At 48.8% G+C, this 23,747-nt stretch overlaps 1 protein-coding gene and 1 pseudogene across 1 annotated transcript in view; one reads left to right on the top strand and one right to left on the bottom strand.

Annotated features, from left to right (window-relative positions):
• The window catches only part of LOC149370219 (lewis-type alpha-(1,3)-fucosyltransferase-like), a 153,499-nt gene that overhangs the window by 45,831 nt on the left and 83,921 nt on the right, over window positions 1-23,747 (top strand). The window lies entirely within an intron of this gene.
• On the bottom strand, window positions 1,863-14,721 carry LOC149370221 (lewis-type alpha-(1,3)-fucosyltransferase-like; annotated as a pseudogene).

Genomic DNA, 23,747 nt, shown 5'->3' with positions numbered 1-23,747 from the left:
GAAAAATTGGCAGTGGTTTACATCTGGTTAAACCTGGAGGATTGCGAAAGCAACGAGGTGAGAGAGAGAGAGGCGATGGAGAGCGCGCGGCCGAGGCGGCGGTTCCGGCACGCTAGCTATGCGCCACTACTGCGCATGCGCGAATGGCGAGCGCGGCGGCGGAAGCTCTGAGTCAGCCGCGCAGCGACGGCGGCGGCGCGCCAGCTGTGCGCAGTGTGACGTCCTGCTCTTCCCGCATGCGCAGTATGGCCTTTCGTCAGCTCCGCAAAATGGCTTGGCGACTCGCGTACTGTTGCTTTCGCAACAAAAATTAAGCAGCAAATACTTGTTTGCATATTTCGACCTGGACTAAACGGTTACTTTTTAGTTATTGTATTAGTGTAAGTGTGTATCTGCAAACGCATCAGGCGCAATACTCAGACAAGTCTACAGTGAAGACCGCCACATCATTAGCGAGTGCATGGTAACGCTTTTCCACGAGTGAATACGTTGTGCATTCTTGTAGAGTTTGTTAACGATTGAATCTGTTGCATGGTCGCGAAGACACAACCATGCTGGACGCAATGCTCCTTCAAGATCGTGGTAAATCTCCTGTTTTGGGCTCTGACGAATTCATTAGCCACGCCTAGGCAGTCCGCACACTCACTCTACAGCGAATTCGACACCAGCAAGGAACCGACGCTGGTATAACCTCAGCCAGAGTGATGCGGTGTTACCAGCCCGCCCAACAAGTCTGGCTGTGGAGCTCAATCCGCTTGCGAGGACGCTCTGCAAAGTTTCTCTGCCGATATTTTGACCCATACGAGCTGCTCAGCCAGCTCAGCCAGGTAAACTACAAAATTCTTCCCCAACGCGCAGTTCGCTCCGCTGGACGGTTCTTGATGGCCTCCAAACAGAATGTTTCCTCAGTATTGTGACAATTCAAAAGTTACTTGACGCGTTCATTCCTTGACTTTGCTGCCGAGGAAATCTTCAAACACTCAGAGTCCGTTCGATTCATAGCCAGGTTGCACCAACCATAAGCAGCACATTTTTTTCGAAGACCATAACTTAGACCTTTTAGTGGTAGACCCAAAACTGAAGAAAAAGTCTAAGCATGTTTTTATTGCGAAAGCAATACTGCTCACAGTTTGAGCCCTTAAGCGTAGCGCGGCGGTGGACACGTTTGCCCTTTAGCGTGACCTTAGACGTGACGTCATACTAGCTGCGAAAAACCAGGGCCCCAGCTCGACTCGTCAGTGTGGAGCGGCGGTAGACACGGCGGGCGGTGAGCCTCTCTCTTCTTCCACTAGAGGCGCTGCGGTAGTAGTGACTTCATACCAGTTGTATGAACAGAGCTCCAGCTCGCGTCATCGGCGCAGCTATTTGCAATCTGTTTTTTCAGCCAGCGTCCTCTTCGGCGGACGCGGTTGTTGCTGCGACGCGCGTCTTTTCTTTGCTTTTTCTCTTTCCCCTGATCTTTTAACTTTTCTCTATCTGCACGTGGCAGCGGTTGTGGCTCGGCTGGAGCCAGTTGGCAAACCCATGCACTTTGCTTTTCGTTCTTCTCTCAGTCGCAACAACAACAACAACCGTCGACGCAGAGCGGCGGTAGACACGGCGGATACGGGCTGAAGAAACGAATGAAGTTGCTTTCGCAATTTGCGGGCTTAACCAAGCTGAGCCTCTCCCAATTTTTATTTGTTCAATCCGTGGTAATTTTGCTGCTCATGCGCAGACGCAATCAGTCAGCCATAAATTCATTTATAGCCGCGATTGATGTTTCTGTCTTTTATAAAAAAGCATTAAAGTGCATCCGCCTCTGTAGCAGACTGTAAGAGCTCTCTAACCGTGTTAAGAGTAGCTCTGCTATCGCGTGCTCCTCAGTTGTTGACGCCCCTAGTGAAAACGATGTCATCGGTGCTGTCCGTTGCCATATTCCACCGACTTAAATACCGCAGCAATGTGTCGGGGCCTGCAAATACCACCGGCAGGCTAAAAGAAGCTGTAAGCATTCCACACCCTCGCAGTTCGGCAAAGAGCTGGCGCTGAAGGGTGTAGTGTTCAGCCATACGAGCGTATAAGTGCAGCCAGTGCATATAGTAGAGAATTGGTACGTTCAGCCTGCCCTAGATTTTTGAAGAATAATAAGCCTTTAGCCCTAAAAGCACAACATGCTTAAACCAATATGCAATTAAAATGAACGTATTCAATCGAATACAAATGCATTTTAGCGCACCCATGGTAAAGTATAAATAAGAAGTTACGGTAGGCACTTAAGGTCTTTATGACTTGTTAATGCGAAATTGCCTTTTGAACTAGAGGGCTTTAACATAAAGATCTTTGACGTAAAGACCTTTATCATAAAGCCCTTTGACGTAGAGGCCCCGAAGGCTTTCAACCTAAAGGCTTTTATCTTTAACATTGTCATTTATGACCCTCAAAACCTGAAGATGGCCCCCGAGGTAGGCGCATGTGCGTGCTGCTCGATCCCATTCGCGGTAGGCAGCAATTTTTTCCGTACATGGCTTGCAGATAGAGTTTCAATTGAAAATGTATCAACATACAGGCCGAAGAACACAATATCGTCATAGCATCTGAGAGCAGAAACTACAAATGCGTTCACTGCGTGAAGCGGAGCGATCCTTCGGAAACAGTGCTCACCTGCGCATTCGGCGACTCGGAAACGTCCCTCGAGGTACTTTACTCTTCCCTCGAGCTTCAGGATACAGCTTCCATCAGCGCTTCGTCGAGTGTTTTTTTTTTTTTATTTATAAATACTGCGGTCTTGAACTACAAGACCATCGCAGGTGGGTACATGATTTGTGTAATACCCAAGGACAATGAAAAGGAAATACAGCAGACAAGGCGTCACAGCAACGAAATTAGTACATCACACTGTACTGTATCAAATTCACAACCTCAGAATATATATACTGCAGTCATAGAGCCAAGCATATAATTAAGTAAATCTAAACAAATTACTAAATCAACCGAACATTCAAAATTTCTTCACTTGTTGCAGCAGCTCCTCAAAATGGGACAAATTATTCTCTTCGACTATATGACCAGCAAGGTTGTTCCATTCGGTAATGGTTCTCGGAAAATAGGAATATTTGTAGCAGTTCGTTCTTGTGGATAAAGGTTTTACGGAAAGAGAATGTCTCAGGCGTGTTGCATAACCACTAGAGTAACTAACAATTTTCGAGATGTCAATGTTGTATTGCCCATGAATTAACTGGAAAAAGAATTCGGGTGATGCAAAAAATATCTAGTCAAATGGATGCTTTGGACGATGAGGCATGAAAGTTTCGCGCCGAGAATCTTCTCCTCCGTGAGGCTGTGAGTCACCTGAGTGCATCCGTTCCGGTCCGTAGCGGCAACCAGAGTTAGTGCACGCTCTCCGAATGTTCGGAATCTCGCAGCAACACGTCTGTAGTGGCGACAAACCTTACTTCCACAAATTCTGCCACCTCACTGAAGCCTCCTGCTCAGTACCAACGTAACCTTCTACCACGCCCGTAAAAAGCGGTCAGCCGACCATGGCGGTCTCAAGCGACGTTTGCCACAGCCAGCCAGTCTATGCCTAAAGTAGCACCCAAATTTCCTGCGAAGGAAAACATATTTCTTTTTCCCCTGGACCCGACTGCAAGAGCCTCAGACATAAAGGAACTTTTGGCGGATGTAGTAGGTGACAAGTTTATTAGGTGTACAAAACTGAAAACGGGATGCAATACATATTGCTCCTTCCATATTTATTCAAATTCGCATTTATTAGAAGTTGTGAGCAAACCTGAAGTACGGCCTGATGGTGCTTATTTCGCCATTTCTATGCAAACCCATGGTCCTCACGGCTCTTTGATGGTACTAATGGTGCTCTAACCATGCTCTTAAATGGCACAGGAAGCTAAGCAGTATTATCAAAATACGAGAGGGCTCCGAACTAAAAGCAAAATACTCTTCGGAAATGCATACCATTGCGAGTAGGACACTCTGTGCCTGACGGAAACGTGGCTAATCTTATCGCGTGCAAGTGCCTCTTATTTCTCAGATGAGTATGCTGTTTTCAGAGCCGACAGAATGTATTCAGACCAGGTTAAATGCTGCGGTGAGAGGCTGATGGCTTGCCGTTATGTGTTAAGTGAATTTAAAAGACCAGACCCCGAGACGCACGAAGAATGTGTGCAGTCGGAAATTCCAACACGTGACAAATCACGCTAACTAGTCAGCTGTTATTACTTTCCGTCAAATTGGGATCCTAACGTTTTCACTAATCATTTTTTACATATTAGGAGAAAAAGTGATTATTCAAACGTTCAGATTTACGGGCACTTCAATCTTCTTAAAATCGAATGGGCGCCAGCGCAGAGCCGTTCGGGAAAAAGAGGAGTGTTTTATTGATTATACTAATTTGAGAATGGTGACGTCAGTATAATAGAAAAACTGCGCTTCCCAACTCCCTTTATGCCCTGAGGTAATAAATACATTATCAAAAAAAACTGCGCGAGTAACAGTAAAATCTAATATATCTAATGTGCCTCCTTTTGATGTGAAAGTGGTGCGGAATCTGGCTTTTCTTGTAGACAGTTATTATTCCCCCTTTCCTGCGGCTATTTTGTTTGTTTGTTTTTTCTCCAGTGGCTGCAATGACACGTGAAAAGATTTAGCTACACTGACGGCGATTACCTTGGGCTGTACAAAGAGCTTCAGGACTACGACTGGTCTTGTTTTTTTGAGATCGAGAAAGTTGACTCAGGCGTTGAGCAGCTGGCACTAGTTGCGCAGAAAATAATGAAAAGTAAATACCACGTTGCTAACCGAAAACGACAACATTTCCTTGCTGGTTTTCTTAAGATTTCAGAAAATGCTTGAAGAAAAAACAGCGGTATCCCAAACTGTACCTAAAATCAGAAGGTAAGTATTGTTACCACAGATATCCATTATGTAAACAAATTGTGAAAAATCTGACGCGATGAATCTGAACCTCAAACTTCCCAAACAGAACATTAAGAAAGAACCAAACTGTTTTGGGGTTTTTGTGGGGAAGAAAAAGATGATAAGGTGATGCTGCTGAAAATGATGCCCCAGCTAAAGTTGCTTGACGGTATCAATTTCAACCACAAGATGCATGCCACGCTTTCGGTTATCACTGCAGCTCTTGCTTTGTGCGCCCTGATAGCATAACTACTGTTATCATTTTTGAAAACAGCGCTAACTCCTTGGGGTATGAAAGCGTCGCTGAGCATGAAGTTCTGTCGGCAATACAGAAGCTTAAGCCTAAGGGTTCGACAGAAGCCGATGAAATTCCGAGCTTCATAATCAAAGAAATCAGCGGCATTTTTGGTCCTGTTTTTGCGTATTTCTTGTGTGTGCTCGTGATGTGAGTAGGTTTCTACCTGTGTCACTCATATCTTCTTTTACAAACGTTTTTAAAATTGTAATGTACGAACGCATAAGCTCGTTTTTCCAAAAAAAGATCTCAACTCTGTTACACGGTTTTGTGTAAGGACGATCCGTGGAAACTAATTGATGCAACTTTTGCGCATAGAGTAGGTCTCACGTGTTTAATCGTGTTCAGGTAAACACAATCTACTTTGACACGACTAAAGCTTTCGACAGGGCGTCCCATGAGGTAATTCTGGTGAAGATGAACAAACCCGAACTTTGCCTCGTCTAATGCAAATGGCTCAAAAGCTACCTTGGCAGCCGCCGTAATGTGGCCCGATTTTTCGGCTGTGTGTCCGACGGGTTTTGTGTCACCATCGCTAGTGCCTCAAGGCTCCAACATAAGCCCGCTGTTGTTTTAATGTTTATTAATTATTTTCTGTTATACGTCATGAACTCCAGGGTTTTGCTCTTTGCAGATAACTGAAATTATTCTGCACGATTGAGAACTTAGAAGACAGCCGCCACTTGCAAGCTCACATTGACAACATATGAGAAATGGCGCTGGATGAATCACCTAAACTGAATAATAAAAAAACTTCCGTTTTGTCTCTAACTAGAAAGCGCGACACAGTAATATTTTGAACATGCACCAAGTGGCCCTACAAGCCACTATTCTTCAAGTTATATTTTGCTTACACAAATCTTGCCAGCCAAAGAGCTCGTGTTCTTCATGTACGAAACCTTGCTGTAATGTTGACTCCAGGCTTGGTTTTTGACTTCCTGTATTTTCAGTTGTCTTGCACGCATTGAGGCATTTTTGTTTTATTGGGAAGCAATGGTGTCAGAGTGGCAAAAATCACATCAAGCCGCTCGCGCGTCGCCATGCTTTGCGAATACATCTGGCAATTTTGTTATCGGCATGTTCATAACCGCAGCGCCGAACGCTGATATCTAGTCTAATGTAATCCAGTCTAGTGGTAATCTTTTTTTACTCCCGAAGTTACCAATTATGTGCCTTTTTTACCAAACTTAAAGAAAGCCTGCAAAATACAAAAGCTACCATGTGACAGCGGTCCTACTTCTGCGTCCCACGACGCATAGCACCGAGCAAAATCCTTTTTTTTTCAGCGTTGCTACCGACGGTGCTTTGCTTGCGCACTACGCGAAAGACATGCACCAGCAGCTGTGAAGTGATAGATTTTCGAAGTCGCAAACAGCGCAGAGAACCGTCATGGATCCAAGGAAATGTGCTGTGCATCGGTTCATCGCGCACAGGTGCTGTATACCCGTCCTCTAAGATGAGACCCCACAAGAAATGATTGCAGTATTGCATATAGCGAAGGGGCATCGTAACTGCATTAATAAAACCTCTATATGCCTTCCAGATAACGAACTCTGTTTTCTCTGCGCTTTTTCATCCTCGTGCATATTTATCTCTTTCTTGTTGTTGTTCTGTATGATAAATTATCATGGCTTGTGTTTTCTCTGCCTTTCCAACTTAAACGAAAGGTTTTGAAAACAAAGTATTTATTGACAATGAGTGCCCGTCCTGTGGAGTGATTTTCCTGCTCCTTCATTCTCTGCGCTGTTTGCCATTAGAAATTGTCACCAACTCGTCCAACCAACTGTACTGCTATGTGGCAGCTTTTGTAACTTACAGATTTTTTTTAAACCAATATTTTAAACCAGTATTTCTGCACCGAGCAAGTCTTTAGTGAACAATTCCTTCAAGGATTGAAGAAATACTGCAGACTAACACCACTAAGTGTGTTTCAGTCGTCTACGAATCTCCGTTCTTTTTAAAAGCTCGGTTTGTTTATCGTTTATGCCCGGTATATAAGCTGTTTTCTGGCTGATAACATCATCGGGGCAGAAAATCTGTTTGTAATGAAGCAGCCTCACCTATTCAGTGAGCGCGATGCTGAGCGTCCAAACAAAAACTCTTTACAATGCATGGTAGGGGTGGTCCCTCTTCTGAAAGAGCCACTGAGCTGACCATGCACAGAACGCTCAAACGCTGATTCTCAGCGTAGCAGGAGTAAACTCTCCTTTATGTAATTCTCAGTGGGATTACTTTATAAGGCTGTGAACCATTTTTCAACAGACCACTTAACGGAACTGCCCATTAAGTGCATCGTTCATTAGTAACGGTCAGCGTGGTTAATCAATGATACCTCTGAGTAAAATTGGTGCGGCGCCGCTCATTCATTCGGAGGACGCCGCTTTACATTGATGAGGCAGCTGCACGTGGCCTAGAGTTAACGCTGGCCCATTGGCGACACAGCAGTTTTTCATGGCCGGTGCCGGTGAACAGCTGAAGCTGAAGCGTAGCACGTCCCGAAAGCGATAAGCAAGTAGTGCAGCTGTGGGAATGAAAGCCAGCTTGAAAGCAAACAGTGAAAGATGGTCTCTCTTACAATATTCACATCATGAGCGTGCCATCAATTTCGTACTGCAGGAGTTTTTGCGTCGGTGATATTTTATTCCAAGTCGTAAACTACGATTACGGCTGTGACAGTTCGCTCAGCGGGGTGTATTTTTCAGCATGTTTTCTTTCTTTTCACAGCATTTCTTCGCACAACCGCATTTATTATAGCCGGCATCCGTGCTTCTTTGCGAAGCCGGCGGCGGGATGACATTTCATTTGCTTCACTTACAAATAACCAGCATGCCTACTAAAAACTTCATTGTTTGTTTCTTTCAGCTGTGCCATTTGAACAATACGTATCCCGTGCGTCTTACGCTCATCGCTGCTCTGTGTGCGTCAGAAGAAAGACGCCGCAGGAAGACGCCCTTTCTACGGAGAACATTTGAGTTGGTGACATTTGCCCGCGAACTTGCTTGCTTTTTAATACGTAGCTTCAATTATTCGGGCGTGAAAAACAGCTAACGGCATCCATTCAAAAGCTGCTCAAAACAAGCCCCTGATAAGGCTTCAACATCTTACTAAACAATGACTGCGAATAGAGCAGACGGTGTTCTTGCTGTAGCCTGGAATGATTAGATTACAGCCTCACCAATTATTTTCAAGCGCTCTGAAAATAATAACTCCGATTAAAAAACATAAATATATCCCTGCATTTTAGGTATTATTAGAGCGACATGTACCGTTTTGTCTCCCAATATGTACCCTCTTCCCTTGAATGTGAGCGTCGCAAGAGCCCACCACTGCACTCACCTGCTAATCAGCAATTACCGTGTCCAGCCCGGCCATTCGACCCTGCTGGAATTGACCTTTATGACCCACTTCCCAACACTTCTGTAGGGCACCGCTGGATGTTCGTTTCCATTGATCATCTCACGCATTATGCGGAAAATTCCTCTTTATCAGCTGCGATGCCCTCTGACGTAGCCGGTTTCATACTTCAGAACATCATTCTTCGTCACGGTGCGCCTCAGGAATTGCTCAGCCATCGAGGTCGCGTCTTCTTGTCCTGCGTCGTGGGAGCTCTTCTTCGGGAGCGTCATATCGTTCACCGCACAACGTCTTCGTACCATCCGCAGACGAACGGCATGACCGAGCGCTTTAACCGCACCCTTGGCGACTTAATGGCCAAGTATACATTTCTGCGTATCACACCGACTGGGACCGCGTTTGACATTCCGTTACCTACGCTTAGAATTCTGAAACGAAAGTCACAGCTGGTTTTTCCACGTATTTTCTTCTTTACTGCCGCTAGCCTTCCTCCATCATGGACACCATACCCTCTTACTGCCGCGAATCGTCCGAATTTGCTGCCGTCTCTTAAGCCACTGCGCATGCCGACGAATGCCGTTGTTGAAGATTTACGGGGTCGCAGCGGAGCACCAGAGAGAGACGACCAGCGTTGCAGGCTTCTAGTTCCGAACTGGCCGTGCCGGGCGTGCGCTCCGAGCACGCGCTGCCCATCTTTATTTTCTTCTATCGCGGGAACGCCGATCTCAGCGCCTGCGCTTTATAGCGTCGCCGGACGCTATAGGGCCCCCCGCCTAGACGGAACGTCGAAATGTACGCGCCGACGGGGCAGAGAAGGGGTAGACACGGCAGGCAAGCAGGCATCTAGAGGAACAGTGTCCCCACGGGGTCGCTACAAGGTCCGGTAAGTTCATGTCAGGGGCCGGGAAGAGCCGTCGGGTGGAGTGCGCCGTCTCAGGTGGACGAGCCTGGCTGCTTCGCAACGGGCGAATGGTGCTGGGTGCCGAGTTGACAAAAGACATCGGGGCAGGGAAGGCCAAGGTCGGGCCCTCAGCGACTCTGGTGCTGCCCGCGGACACAAGTGTCGTCGGTGTTGGGACGTTGGAGCTGGAGTCGGTGGGAATGTGGCGCGCCGAGTACGTCGTCACAAGCGCTGGAATGGGCGAAACGGCTCCGTGGACTGACAGCAGCTGTGCTGTGACAGCAGCAGCTGTAACAGTATTGGGCACAGGTGTGACCGTCAACACAACGGTGAGAGCCGTGACGATGGCGGAGGAAGTTGCAGGGCTCAATGTCAGGCGCTTGGGTGAAGGAGGATCGACATTCCGGAGCGGTTGGCCAGGGATGAGGCGCGTGTGAGCATGGTCGGCTGTAGGTGGCTGCAAAAAGGTTGTTGCAGTGACAGGCCGTGGAGCTGAGACTGCTACATCAGATGGCTGGCTGGCAGCAAAAGACACAGCTTTTGGATGGACAACTGCCGCACTACTTGGTGTGGGTAGCTCGACCATTCGGTGCCGAAGGTGGCTCAAGTCAGGCACCAAAGCAGACGGTTGCTGCGGCGGTGTTGAGCTGCCAGGGTCAGAATCCGAGAAGCGGTTGACCGTACTGAGGGCTTGGGGTGGGGCCTCTTGGGCAGGCGGTGGTGTCGCCAGGGTAGTGGGGCTGGTATGTGGCATACGCTGCGGTGGCGGCTTCAACCTCACAGCAGAGGCCTGCAGAGCTGTTGGCGGTAGTGACGAGGTAGATGGAGATACCGGAAGCCTCGGCACGGCTGCTGCCGCAGAGTCGTCCTTGGCTGCAGGAGGCTCTGGCGACAACGCCACTGAAGCGCAAGGAGGCAGAGCCAGAGACGCGGGTCGGATAGTAGTGGGAGCAGGACGCGAGGCGGAGCTCGTTCGGATCCCACCTGGTGGGGCGTCGAGAGAGACAGCCGGGCTGGAGACGCTGGACGGGAGTGGCGGCGATGCGGCGAGGGGCTGCTGAGGCGGGCCGGGTTCTGATGAAGGCTGCGTGGGCGCGAGCGAGGCCGGTGCAGGGCCAGAGGCTGGCGGCGGCGAAAACGGGTCCGCTGCGTCGTAGAGCGGCGGCGGAACGTAGTAGGCGCCGAAGTCCGCCAAGACGGCCGCACGCAGCTCATCGTATGGCCGGCAGCCGAAGGCAGAGTAGGTGAGCCGACGCAGGAGGTCGAGTGGGAGGATGTCGCAAAGGACTGCGTGTTTAAACGGCTGGATGGTGATGCCGTTCAGGTGCATCGCAGCCTCCAGTTGGGCGAACCACCCGCCGACGCCTGCAGGCCGGAACGCCGGGAGCGGCGGGTCGAAACTTGGGTGCTGCCAGTACGCCATGCTAGGACGCCGCTGGGATAGAAGGCACGGTCCGCCGGGTCACCACTGTTGAGGATTTGCGGGGTCGCAGCGGAGCACCAGAGAGAGACGACCAGCGTGGCAGGCTTCTAGTTCCGAACTGCCCGTGCCGGGCGTGCGCTCCGAGCACGCGCTGCCCATCTTTATTTTCTTCTATCGCGGGAACGCCGATCTCAGCGCCTACGCTTTATAGCGCCGCCGGGCGCTATACCGTCAACTGGCCCGTTCACTTACTTCTCATGACCAGCACCGTCAGAAAAGCGCCCTCACCGGTTCTACCGGTCTTTCACCGTCTTATCTTCCTGAATTCTCGGTTTGGCTTTGGGTGCCCTCCTCCAGCTCAGGGCAGTCTACAGAACTGCTGAGAAAACACCAGGGCCGTGTCGCGTTGTTCAGCAAACATCCCCAGTTAATTATCCCATCGAGCCCCTCACGCCTTCGCCTGATCATCACCGCCACGGCCGTGAAATTGCCCACTTAAACCTCCTGAAGCCCGACTACGGTTTAACAATAGTCTGCCCTTAGGCTGCCAGGATGGCGTCGACAGAAAGTTGTGGTTTGATGTCCCAACCGCCAGCGCCAACGAAGGAGAGAAAGAGGAAGGAAGGCGAAGCTTTTTGCGCTCTCAAACGCTGGACTACTCAGCTCCACTGTGCAACAAAGGTTGTGGCTGTCCGCATTTGTCGTTTGATTCGACTCTTTACACGTGCAATAATACTACAGTGGTATAATATACGTTCTCATTTTGTAATACTAGAAATGACAACTCGATATATAGAAGAACAGAAAATTCAAGAAATTAACATACACCGCAAAATGTATGGTTCCGGAAAGCTGCCACACGTTGTTACAGGGGAGAGGACGGACTGAAGGCGAGTTACAGAAGATAAGAACCTCGACACAGAGCACTTACCGTCCAGGATACCTTCTCGCACGCAGCACGCGCACTATCAAAGTGTTTTTTTTATGTCAACGCCATTCATATTAACACTTGACCAGCCTCATGCATTAAATCATATCATCGGCCTCCGTCATCACGTCTCGTTCTTCAGCATGCCACCACGTACCAACATCATGCAGCAATCCGAAAGGTGCAAATGAAGGTGGTCAGGGCGTGTGTTATGAAAAATGAATATTTTCTTTATCTCGGAATTATATTTCGCAAGGCGTTTCACATGACAGTTACAAATGGGAAAAAATAAATCCCTTTGTATCTGACGTGCTGGCTGTTGATCCGTGCTCAATGCTGGGATCAAGCTTTGTTGGGATAAGCTGTGTTCTGATAAGCTGTGTTGGGATAGCTTCCATGTTCTGTTTATCGACGAATTTTGTTTTTAATCGTCCCTTGACCATGAAAAGAAACTATCAGCTTGGGTGAGAGGCTGAGACTGTACAAGATGGTACATGAGGATTCGACTTCACGTGGTGGTGGTACCTTACTGTGAATTTAATGCACTCGGTCAGTGTGATTATGACAGCCATGTGCATTTGTCTCCATTGCTGCTGCCATGTTACTTTAATTTAGGGGCACACCTTCGCACATAAAAGAGTTTGTTCTGAGTTGTAGACCAGCCAAGCTAGTCTGTCGTGCGCCTGGGTCGCTGCTTGCAGTCATTGCCTCGTTGCAATACTCGTATGAAAATGGACCAACTCTGTGTTTCTTGTTTTTTTTTTTTTTCATGCAGAATTTTAGTTGCTACGCGTTCTTGAAATGTCGGCGGCACTTTCATGAGTATCAGAGCCAATGTCAAATGCACCTTGAAAACTTTTATTACGAGCAAAAAGACAACGTAAAGCTCTGAAAGATCACCGCCAAGTTATGTTAGTTCTAACAAAATTCGATTGAGGATCGCAAATAATTCATGTCGCTTCCTATCACCAATGCTCGGCTGAAGTGTTGTATTAGTGTTGGCGCACTAAAATAAACGCTATTGAAGGGGTTCGGTAAGTAAGCGTGAAGTTAGCCGCAGAGAAGCATAGTGATGAGGTGGGGAAAAGTTCACGTTCCCCCCTCCACTGCCGTCAGATCAGAAAGTTTTGGCTTGTCCAAAGGTGTTAGACTGAAACCTCGAGAATACCAGTCGTCGCCCTCTCTCGAGTCCAACGTCCTCTTCTTCGGCATCCGCACGCGTGGCTTTCGCTGTATGCACTCACACGGTGAGCCACCCGGATGCTCCCCCTTTCTCCTCTTCCGTTTCGGAGACCCGCTTGACAGTTTGGGCCAAAAGTGAGAGCCGCCGCTTTCCCCCTCCCCTTCCGTTCCCGCGTTGCTCCACGTTAGTTTCTCTAGTAAAGGGCAGAGTTTCCATGGTAACCCGCCAGCAGGCACAGGCTTCGGACAGACAAAAGTGAAATGCAGAAGCTGGGGCCAAGTGCTAACGGACTTAAGCGTCATCAAAACTGTTAATTTCGAAGAGAAGCAGTCAACTGTTCCCGGGGATATTAGAGTGTATCACCCATGCCAGCCTCAATTCCTTGTAATCTATTATAACGCGCATACCTTATCGCCTAAGCTTTGTTGCTAGAAAGCAGCACTTGAGGCATGTGGCCCCCTAAAGACTCCTAACGTGCTCCCACTAGATTCAGTGGTCCTACGGACCAATCAGCGCCATCTCGGGTGAAGCGTACTCTGTCTCATCCGCCCTGTAGTAAAACGAGGGTTGGTTACTCATTATGCACATCCTCATATCGGCAGCTACAATTTAAAGCCACGTCACGGCAAACTCTGAGTATTTAAGCGTCCTTGCACTCGATGAACCATACCTTGCACGCCCCACCTTCGGCAATGGCTACCTTCATGCCACCAAGTCTGCATGTTATTATAAGACGAAATGCGCCGCATTTCTCCGGCAGTGTGCACCTTTCTACAAAGCTCGCAAACGCAGTCGTACAGCCGCACCAGCTCTTGACTGTCCTTCCATTTGAAATAGGACGCATACGCTGAATAGTTTTTCCACATAACAAGCAGGTGCTCAGCGAGATGTTTTGGAGATGGGAAGGCGAGCGCGTCGATGTATGAGGTGGATGGTGCGATTGCACTGTAATTTGCACCGCCAAACACGACCGGCACAATGCTATACTTTAATGCCATGAAAAGTTTTTCTGTGTCGTAATCAGCGCATATAGAGTTTTCGAAAGCCACGATAAAAAATAATTACGCTGAAAATGCCGGTAGCAGCTATCCTCATGCGATTTTGGGCACTTAAAGGTACCACAATGGCCGTACACAACGACTTGTAGGTGCCGCCTTAGTTCTTCGACAAACGCCCCTCGCTTACCATTGGTCCAACAGTTGCTTACCGCCCAAACAGCAGTTTTTCGCTTAGATTTCCACAAGGCCCTCAGGTCTTTGCTGAAGGCCATGCTGGAACTTCGAGGAACGATCTTGCCATAAGGAACAGGCACGTCCGAATCTGACCTGTATGTCATTGTCCAATTGAATATGATCTTCCTATACCTAAGATTAGAAGCCCACATATTCGGTGGGGATTCTCTAGTAAAGAAGACCCACTTTTGCGACCGGGAACGAAAACGTGGCACAATCTGAATGTCGCCTACATGAAACACGACGACTTTGCTTGAGGCCAGTAGACGGCGGTCGTTGGTGATGAGGCATTTTGCGCTGCAGCCTTGAATCACCTCTTCGCCCCTTCTTGAGTCATTAAAGTGTCCATGCCAAGAACCAAAGGATTTTGTCCACATCATGATTCGAGTCAGACGCCTAGCTGTACTGATATTTCCTGCCAGCCCAGGATGTGTGAAGGAGTGATTGGTTGACCGGAGGTCAGAATTTTGGGGTAGCTCTCTGTAGAGCATTACGTCCTAAAAACAGGTGTAAATAGCTTTCACTGTTATGGTCACGGCCATCCACTTGATAGCCGTCTTCATGGGTGGGCTCAGTTTGGAAGTGAAGAGCAAGCAGGTAGTTCCTAGAAAGAAAACAGGGAGAAATAGAGGGTTGTAGTCAATCGAACTTTTGTAAATTGAAGTGAAGAGCAAGCAGGTAGTTCCTAGAAAGAACACAGGGAGAAATAGAGGGTTGTAGTCAATCGAACTTTTGTAAATTGGCCAGACACTGAGCTACAGGTGAAAACCAACATTTAGATGTGAAACACTTGAACCGCTTGCGTAAAGGCTGAAATTTTGTACATTAACGAGGCACAGAAATGTCTCCAGCAAGCCACGAAGTAAAGTTCACAGGTTCGTTTTCCTTCCTCGCACCAGAGGTGCCCCGCCAGAGACGGTTGGTTTAATTCGAAGACTGAAGCTTGATCTCTGCACCAGGGGTGCCCCGTCAGAGACGGTCTCGTGATGAGTAGAGATGCAGGGGTAAGGCGAATACTTGACGTTTTATATACAGATATTTACAGCATAAGCACATACAAGTTCAGGCACTAGAGACAAATTAAACACCAAAGGACAAACAACAAACAACAGAAAGGTGGATCTGGCTAACACTAGGGGAGGCCCCTACTCGGCATAGCCGAAGATGCATAGCATCTGACCTTAGCGCAGAACCCCGCTTCCGGCTCCGGAGCCCGGTTTTAAAGCCCTAAAGGCCCGGCCCACATTTCGTAGCTTCCAATCATGTTGTGCTCTTAACATGATTGGCTCTTCAAGGGCATGGCCAGGCCTCCGGCTTCAACAAGGTAAACCACCCTCTCTACCACTAAATAAACATAAAAACAAACACAAATACACATTCGTGCCAGTACGTGCGCGAATCGGTACCGCGGGGCGGGGGACACCCATACTTCCTGGCGCGTTCGTGAGCGGCCGCGTTCCGAGAAAGGAGACGCTTCGCTTTGAGCGTTCCCAGCCGCGTTCCGATGACCCCGCGTACACTAACGATCCCTTACACGCCCTTCCCATAATTCTACAAAGGGCTCAAATGCCACTTTTAGAATTACAACAAAGAAGGGATCGGTACGGGTCACAAAACCACCCTGTGGGTGACATACTGCAGCTACACCAGCATTGGCACCAACAAAACCAAAAGCAAAATGCACACGGGAACTAACACAACGTAAGCAAAATGCACACTCAAATACATACAGTGGCACGCCTGCCGTGCTCCGTAACACGGCGTCCATGTACCCAGTTCACTTGCATCCACACCCGCGTCCTGCTCGACACACACACACACACCGACACTCGCAACTGGAGCGTTCAGTAGCACTGATAGGGGGTCCGAAAGCGGCCACGTGAGCCTCCTTGGTCGCACCGAGCGTCCCTGTGTGCGTTCGAGCCACCACGCGTCTCAATCAACACGAACAACCCCTAGCTGCCACAGCGGGGCAAGAACATCAACAGCTGGTGCCCTCCAGGATCAAACACGTCCCGGTCCTCTATGGGTCTAAACCCCTGACCACACGACGCACCTGAGGGCCCGCTCTCTCTGACACGCCGGTACGAACCGCGTGCTGCGTAAGGATCATAGCCTTTGCCCCGTCTAACCATACCAATGCGGCCGGTCTCGCTACGCTTGAATGGGCGACCTGCAGCACGGAACGTAATGTTCCACGTGCCGACTTTCAACATGAAAGCCGCGCACCTGCCTCCTGGCACTTGGCCTCGCTTAGAGCCATTTGCCCCGTTCCTGCTCGGGCAAACACTGACGTTGCCGATATCTGCTTGATAGGCATTTGCCGGCTTCGTGGCATCGTCTAACTCCGAGGCTCCATGAGCTGCCTCGCAGTCACTTGACCCGAGCTTGCCTTGCGGCAAGTCGCCACTCATTTCCGGGCCCTCAAATGACCTGGCCGGACACACACCGGGTGCGTTCGACGACTGCGCGGCGCTCTGCCCGGTCGGTTTAGCAGGCCCACCTCCACTCTCTGCCTCGGATGAAGGGCTCTTGCCACCAGTAACGCTACGGGGCACTTTGCCCTATGGCCGACACAGTGTGTGTTTGCAGCAGCTCCAGATTTTCACCTGTTACTAGCTCCGTGTTGGAGGTCACAATCTTAGTCATAGAGCGTGCAGGAATTGCACCGCTGTCTTGTTTGTTATCGGACACCTTGGTCTCGATTGGCCCTAGATCATGAGAATTGGGCTGCTCCTGTTCTTTGCTAGCCGCCCGCGGTGGCGGAAAAGCTGTGATATTCCCGCGTCTTTCAGGAATCCTGTTTTCACTTCCTGAACCTTTTGCGGCCTTTCCTAACAAAGATGCGTCCCCGCATACCGGCTGATTGCTTTCAGCGTCCTCACTGCTGTTTCCCTGACCTGTGCCTGACAAGCATAATCCTTTGTCTACAAGCACAGGCGGCCTCACCTCTCGGGACTCGGAGCAGTTCTCCCTGGCTGAATCACTGGCTCTTCTAGACTCTTTCAGCTCAGCGAGCTCCAGCGCTAGCTGCTGGCGCTTTGCTTCTGATACCTCCAAGACGCACTTAACATCCTGAGGTTTTTCCTCGCACAGCTGCGCCTTTCCTCCATTCACTTTTGCAAGCTCAGCCCGAAAATAAGCTAAGCGCGCCTTCGCCAATTCTACTCGGTACCTCACATCAAGTGAGGACCGGCATGGATAACCCTCCATACCGCCGTATGTACCCCTCAACTGTCCTACCGGCTCGAACACACGCACAGGGACGTGAGCAATGCGACCAAGGAAATTCACGGTTTCGATGCGTCGATCCGCATTGCCAGCTTCCTGGTGTCGGAGTCCACCGCCACTTTCACCGCACGCTGCGATGAGCTGTCGCACGCCGCTGGTCCTGTGCCCGCTGTCGTCACTTGCTGCGACCCGCCGGTGACCGTCGAGTTCTCGACGCGCTGCTTCCTTGACCGGACGCAGTCCCGCGTCGCTGGACTACTGCCGTGGTCCTTACGTCCTTGCCGCCGTCTCTCCGCAGGTCCTTTCTCGAACGCTGCTCTGATGCCTTGTCGTCACCTTTTTCCCTGCCTTCAGTCTTCTTCCTGCGCCGTTTTCCGATGGCCGCAGGATCCTCGTCGACTGCGCCAGTAAATTTCACAGGTTCTTCTTCCTTCCTTCCTAGCACCCGATGTGCCCCGCCTGAGACGGTCTGTTCAACTCGAAGACTGAAGCTTGATCTCTGCACCAGGGGTGCCTCGTGAGAGACGGTCTCTTGATGAGTAGAGATGCAGGGGTAAGGCGAATACTTGAAGTTTTATATACAGATATTTACAGCATAAGCATATACATGTTCAGGCACCAGAGACAAATTAAACAGCAAAGGACAAACAACAAACAACAGAAAGGTGGATCTGGCTAACACTAGGGGAGGCCCCTACTCGGCATAGCCGAAGATGCATAGCATCTGACCTTAGCGCAGAACCCCGCTTCCGGCTCCGGGGCCCGGTTTTAAAGCCCTAAAGGCCCGGCCCACATTCCGTAGCTTCCAATCATGTTGTGCTCTTAACATGATTGGTTCTTCAAGGGCATGGCCAGCCCTCCGGCTTCAACAAGGTAAACCACCCTCTCTACCACTAAATAAACATAAAAACAAACACAAATACTCATTCGTGCCAGTACGTGCGCGAATCGGTACCGCGGGGCGGGGGACACCCGTACTTCCTGGCGCGTTCGCGAGCGGCCGCGTTCCGAGAAAGGAGACGCTTCGCTTTGAGCGCTCCCAGCCGCGTTCCGATGACCCCGCGTACACTAACGATCCCTTACACACGAGTTTATTTTCAGCCAGTGAATAGTTTCTCATACCCTATGTATTGCATACTAGTAAAGGCGTTATCCAGTTTCCTTTGCTCGCGAGAGTATTAGCGGCCCCTTTGATACCACCCCTAATCTGCCCAGGCTGCCTCCGAATATCAACAATATTGGTCCCATCGCCTGTCTCCAATTTATTTTATTAATTGGCCCTCCCCGGAAACTAAACTCAGAAGACAACAGTCATGAAGCCTGTCTACCTTCATTTCAGACCTCAAACCTGTACCTAAGTAGACGCGGAAGTTAGACGGGGGCGCATTAAGCGACCGAAACTCCATGTAATCCAAATATCGCTGCTTCAACCTTACTCCAAGCTTAATAATCACTAATTGCTTTCCTGAGCAGGGGCGCTATGCTGGAAGGCCCGAGTTTGGCGCTCGCCCGAGTTTCATCTGAGTTTGCGATGACCGCAGTCAGTGAACGAAGATAGCCCGGAACGTGCGCAGGCGGCGGACAATAAAATTTAGAGATAAAGCCACGTAAAGGCGATACGAGCGCACCCTGCGCGCCTGTTTCCCACTTCAAACACAATACACTGCGCAATACCAGGCCGCAGCGCTACCTGAAGTTATCAGCGCCATATCAGCAATCGCGAAATCGTGACTTCTCTGCTAGCTATCTGCACACTCGCCGCTAGCTGTTTGACACGCCTTTTCGGGCGCGTCAAAGGCGTGTCTTCTCTTTCAGGCTCTATCTGTCTCTCCATTGCCGAAGACGAACAGTGCGTACTAGGTGCACTCTTGTATCAACCCTTTCTCTTCACTCGAATACGTTAAAAGGCAACAGATAATATTCTGAACATTTTGTTCATTTCCAAATGTAGTTTAAAATCATAATCCAATGAAGCGTTGATGAAAAGCATAGCTTCAGGAAATTAACAAAGATTTGACACTTTCTGCCGCTAGTGGCGATAGTGAGGCCATTGCTTGCAGCGTGGCTTGCATACGAACTAGAGCGGCAGCCCACCGTGCCGAAAACGAGAGAGCTCCTGCGCTGACACGCCGTCGGTAGCGCTGCCTTCGACTGGAAAGACTGGGCAACTACTACACGCTGAATCTGTCTTATTTTTCGGCCATTGCGAGAATATATTTTATTGTGTCGTATATCAAAATATAACAGTCATGCATCTTCCGGCTTGCAAAAAAAAAACTGAACTGCACTGCACCCCAGCGTCGCTGCTGCTCTCTGCAGTGACCTCAGGTGGAGTTCTCCGCTGCTACGGCCGCTGCCGCACTCCGCTATGGCTAACCATTGCTTTAAGTACGCTCTTGGCGAATCTCAGCGGTAGAAATTGGCCGTGCGAGCGGCTGTGATGTGGTGTGAGAAAAAAGTTGCTGTTTGGCTGTATTCAATGATTCATTACTTATGCCTGTTGTGTGTGACGCCTCTTTAGTGCACTGCGGATGCGAAGAGCGTGCTACCCAGCGACACAACTCATCCTATGTCATCAGACGCTGACTAAAAGCTGTGAAGGTGGTGGCGCGCGTATCTGCGTAGTATATGTTTACGTTGCGCACTTCAAGGTTTTGCGGACTGGTTTTGTCACTATAACGTCGATCGCCGTTGTATACCGCAGTGACACCGCAATAATATCGTTCGGGCAGATGAGGGATCCTGTTTGTAATAATGGAATCGGACTTATAACAGAGAAAGGTGTTACGGTTGTGAAGTACACAGTGCTTGCGTGATGAAAATTACAAACTCTTTATTACACTGGGTCTGGAGCAGCGACCGTTTGTCGATCCCGGATGTGTTTGACACATTGATGCTGAGCTTTATCACCGATGAAAGGATGGCCAAGCCAAACACCTGTGATGCGATGTTGTTGGAGTAGACGTGCTCCAAGCACCGTTTCGTCGTCGTGATCCGTGTTTGACGCCTTACAAGCAGGTGTGACGCGCCGTCAGCGTTGTGCTGTGTCTTACGTGGTTGCAACAGGCTATAGTGTTGTGCAATCTTGGTATGCGAGCGAAGAAATCGGCGGCTGTCGCCACGTTGAGTGTCCTTCGCAGAGGTGCTTAGATTAATCTGCGATGAAGTCCGTTTTGCCTGTTATATTTCGACGGTCAACATCATCGATGTCTGTCAGCAATCAGCACAGCCGCGCAGCATGCCTGTAGCCGGCAGGGATTTTAAGAGTGGCCCACCCATAGCACGTACGCCTATAATTTATGTACGGCACGCCGGGGGCGTGACCAATGGTTTTGATTGACAGGTGAACTCGGAGCTAAACTCGTGAACGGTGAAGTGCCCCGAATTCATCTCGGGACTGTCATGGCGGCAGCAGCAGCAGCCTGGGTCATCGCTTCCTCTGACGGCAAAAGTCAGTACGGCCGGCTGGACCCGTTTACTGCCATGGCCGACGACGAATTCCAGCGACATTTTCGCCTCTCCAAAACATCGGTACAATGGTTGTGTAAAGAGTTAGGCGACGACCCACTCCTGCGGAGAGTGCGTACCGGGCCTCATTCGCTTTCGGTCGAAGAGCAAGTCCTCTGCGCCCTCCGCTCCTTCGCGACCGGGAGCTTCCAGGGGTGCGTCAGCGCCGACCGCTTTATTGGACGCCACCAAAGCCCTGTGAGCCGCTGTGTGAGGGACGTCTCCGACGCGGCTGTGCAGAAGCGGTGGCTCGCTTTGCCCACGACTGCGGCCGAGCATGCGTATGTTAAGGAGCGTTTCCTTCTGCGCGGCGGCATCGCAGACGTCGTGGGATGCGTCGACGGGACCTACATCGGCGTAAGGCCCCTTCGAAGTCCAGCCCTGACATGGTGAAGGCCAACTATTTCACGAGGAAGGCACATTATGCGTTGAACACAATGGTTGTAAGAATGCTCTGTTTTTGCTTTAATGCATGTCATAGTTAATGGAATGTTCCCCCATTTATTAGTGATAGTGGTCCGTGTACTGTGCAGTGTCAGTGGATGTTAAGGAACCCCATATGGTCGAAGTTAGTGGCAGCCCTTCACCGTGGCATTCCTCATCGCTTGAGTTACTTTGGGGCATTAAACCTCAAAAACCGCTTCCGTTTATCAGTAACTGAGCAGTTTTACACACAGTGTAGATAATTTTTTTGTTTTACCTGATGTTTGCGCATGTAATAAGTGCATGAATTTTTCCAGCTATTTCATGCGTGCATTTTAATGGGTTTTTAAACGGTAGCATTTGTGTCTCTTGGCAGATTGTATTCTTATGCAATATTCATAGCCGCAGTATATGTTTCACTTTCGCTGAAGTGGAAAAGCTCCTGCCGGAAGCACTGGCGTCTGTAAGCCAGGAAAACTGGCAAAACTGTTGTGTTCATGTGGAGCAAGTTGAGGTTGAAGCATGACAACGCGATATGATTGTTGACGTTGAAATTGAACCGGTTGTCTTCAGCATTTCTGGCTCTTGCAACTCCTCCTCTGATGAATCGAGCACTGATTCCAGTGATGAAGATTTGAGTGGCATCGAGGAACTTGTCTGACTTCTAATTGATGTGTAATACACATGCTACCGAGGAAAAAGAGAGGACTCATCGGCTTTCTGTGATCACCTTTGTGCGTGTGTGGGTGGCAATGTGAAATATGTGTTCATGTGGGTGTGTGTGTTGATCAGTCTACCGAGGAAATTGTAACATTTCCATCAAAAATTGTAACATTTCCATCAAATCATTGCATCATTGCAATTCATTGCATCAAATTGTATTGGACAGTAACTTGTAGTGTAGGTGGTGATGTGGTCTTGTTAATAGTGTCTGTATAGAAGTAGAATTTGTAAGGGAGTGCAAATAGTACTTTTTCCAGTTAGAATACGTATACTGGTACACGTCGTCAATGTGTGCAGTTTTTGGAAGATTAATTGCAGAAAAATACAGTGGAGCTTAATCAAGCATTGTGTCAATTATTCGAAAAGTATCTGAAAATTTGAGAGCAAATTGGGTTCATTTAAAATAATTTTGAACAAATACTGTTTGATTCGTTCGACTAACTGAACAGAAATTTATTCAATTATGCTGTCCAAAAAGTTCGAACATTCAGAAACCCCTAGGCATTGTCCTCATTTTGTGTGTGAGGGTTGGGAATGGTATGTATGGGTGTCTGGTCTTCATGTCCTGAAAAGGAATTCCTGGTTTGGTGTTGTCTTGCATTAATGTCAATCTCTGGTCGTTTTGACATGTTATGCAGTGCCAGTGTTGAGCTAGCCAGTTCTGTATGTTTTGTCCTTAATTTTTCGGAGGTGCGAATGATTTCAAGCTGGCTCTTGCTTAGTTGCGTGTGAATTTGTTTCGAGTCATGTCTCTGTCAGTAGATTGCTCAGGTTTTCATTTTATCAAATAGTGTTGTTCGATGGCTCCACATTTTTTTTTGAATTTTGGAGCACTTGACTGATTGTGTGTTGGTGTACATCCACTGTACGTGTCCTTTAATTTGAACCATGCCACTGGCTGTTTCCAGTATAAACCATTTCTCGCAAACACTGCGGGGTCAGCATTCTTTACTGCCCTGTCTCATTTATTGTTTGCTCTTTCAAAATATTTTTTCCTAGCGGTGTACAACTTTTTCTGCATTCTTACTTGGTGCTCCCAAAGCTTGGAACTCTTTTTACCTGGCTGCTTGAAAATCTTGCCTGAGCAGCTTCTGCTCTTCTAGGAGAGCAGGGAAATCGAGCCAAGCTGACTCTTGAGGCAGCACTATTTTCTGTCACTGTGAACCAACACTATGTTCAAAATGTAACACCTAACACGGCAAAACAGGCCATATCGAGGTGGTGTGTGTAAAAATAATTTGACCAGTCAGTTTAAATATACTGCTCTTTTGCCGCATATAATAGCCAAGTTATAGAGCTCTCTTCAATGACAAAGGAAAACGCGCTTTGCTTAAGACCGAAAGATATCTCAACAAAAACAAAAGAATTGCAGATATGCACACAAATGTGACACATATACAGTGAGAAAATGGGCGATTAAGAAGTCTAGAACATGTTTTCTGCGCTCCTGCATGATAAAACAGCATTATAAATTAACAGACATCTTGCTTCTGAACTTTGCGATCAGTAAAAAATAATTGTTCTCGCCAAGTCCTTCGCGCTACTCTACAGCACAGTGCCAAAGTCGGGCCCAGACTCTTTTGGCGAAGACTGGATCAGCCGCTAACCGGCTGCACAGAACAGTTCATAACAT

Source organism: Amblyomma mixtum, chromosome 1 (assembly GCF_055824585.1).
Source record: "Amblyomma mixtum isolate Tamu chromosome 1, ASM5582458v1, whole genome shotgun sequence".
Classification (NCBI taxonomy): domain Eukaryota; kingdom Metazoa; phylum Arthropoda; class Arachnida; order Ixodida; family Ixodidae; genus Amblyomma; species Amblyomma mixtum.
This window is presented reverse-complemented; position numbering and strand designations above follow the sequence as displayed.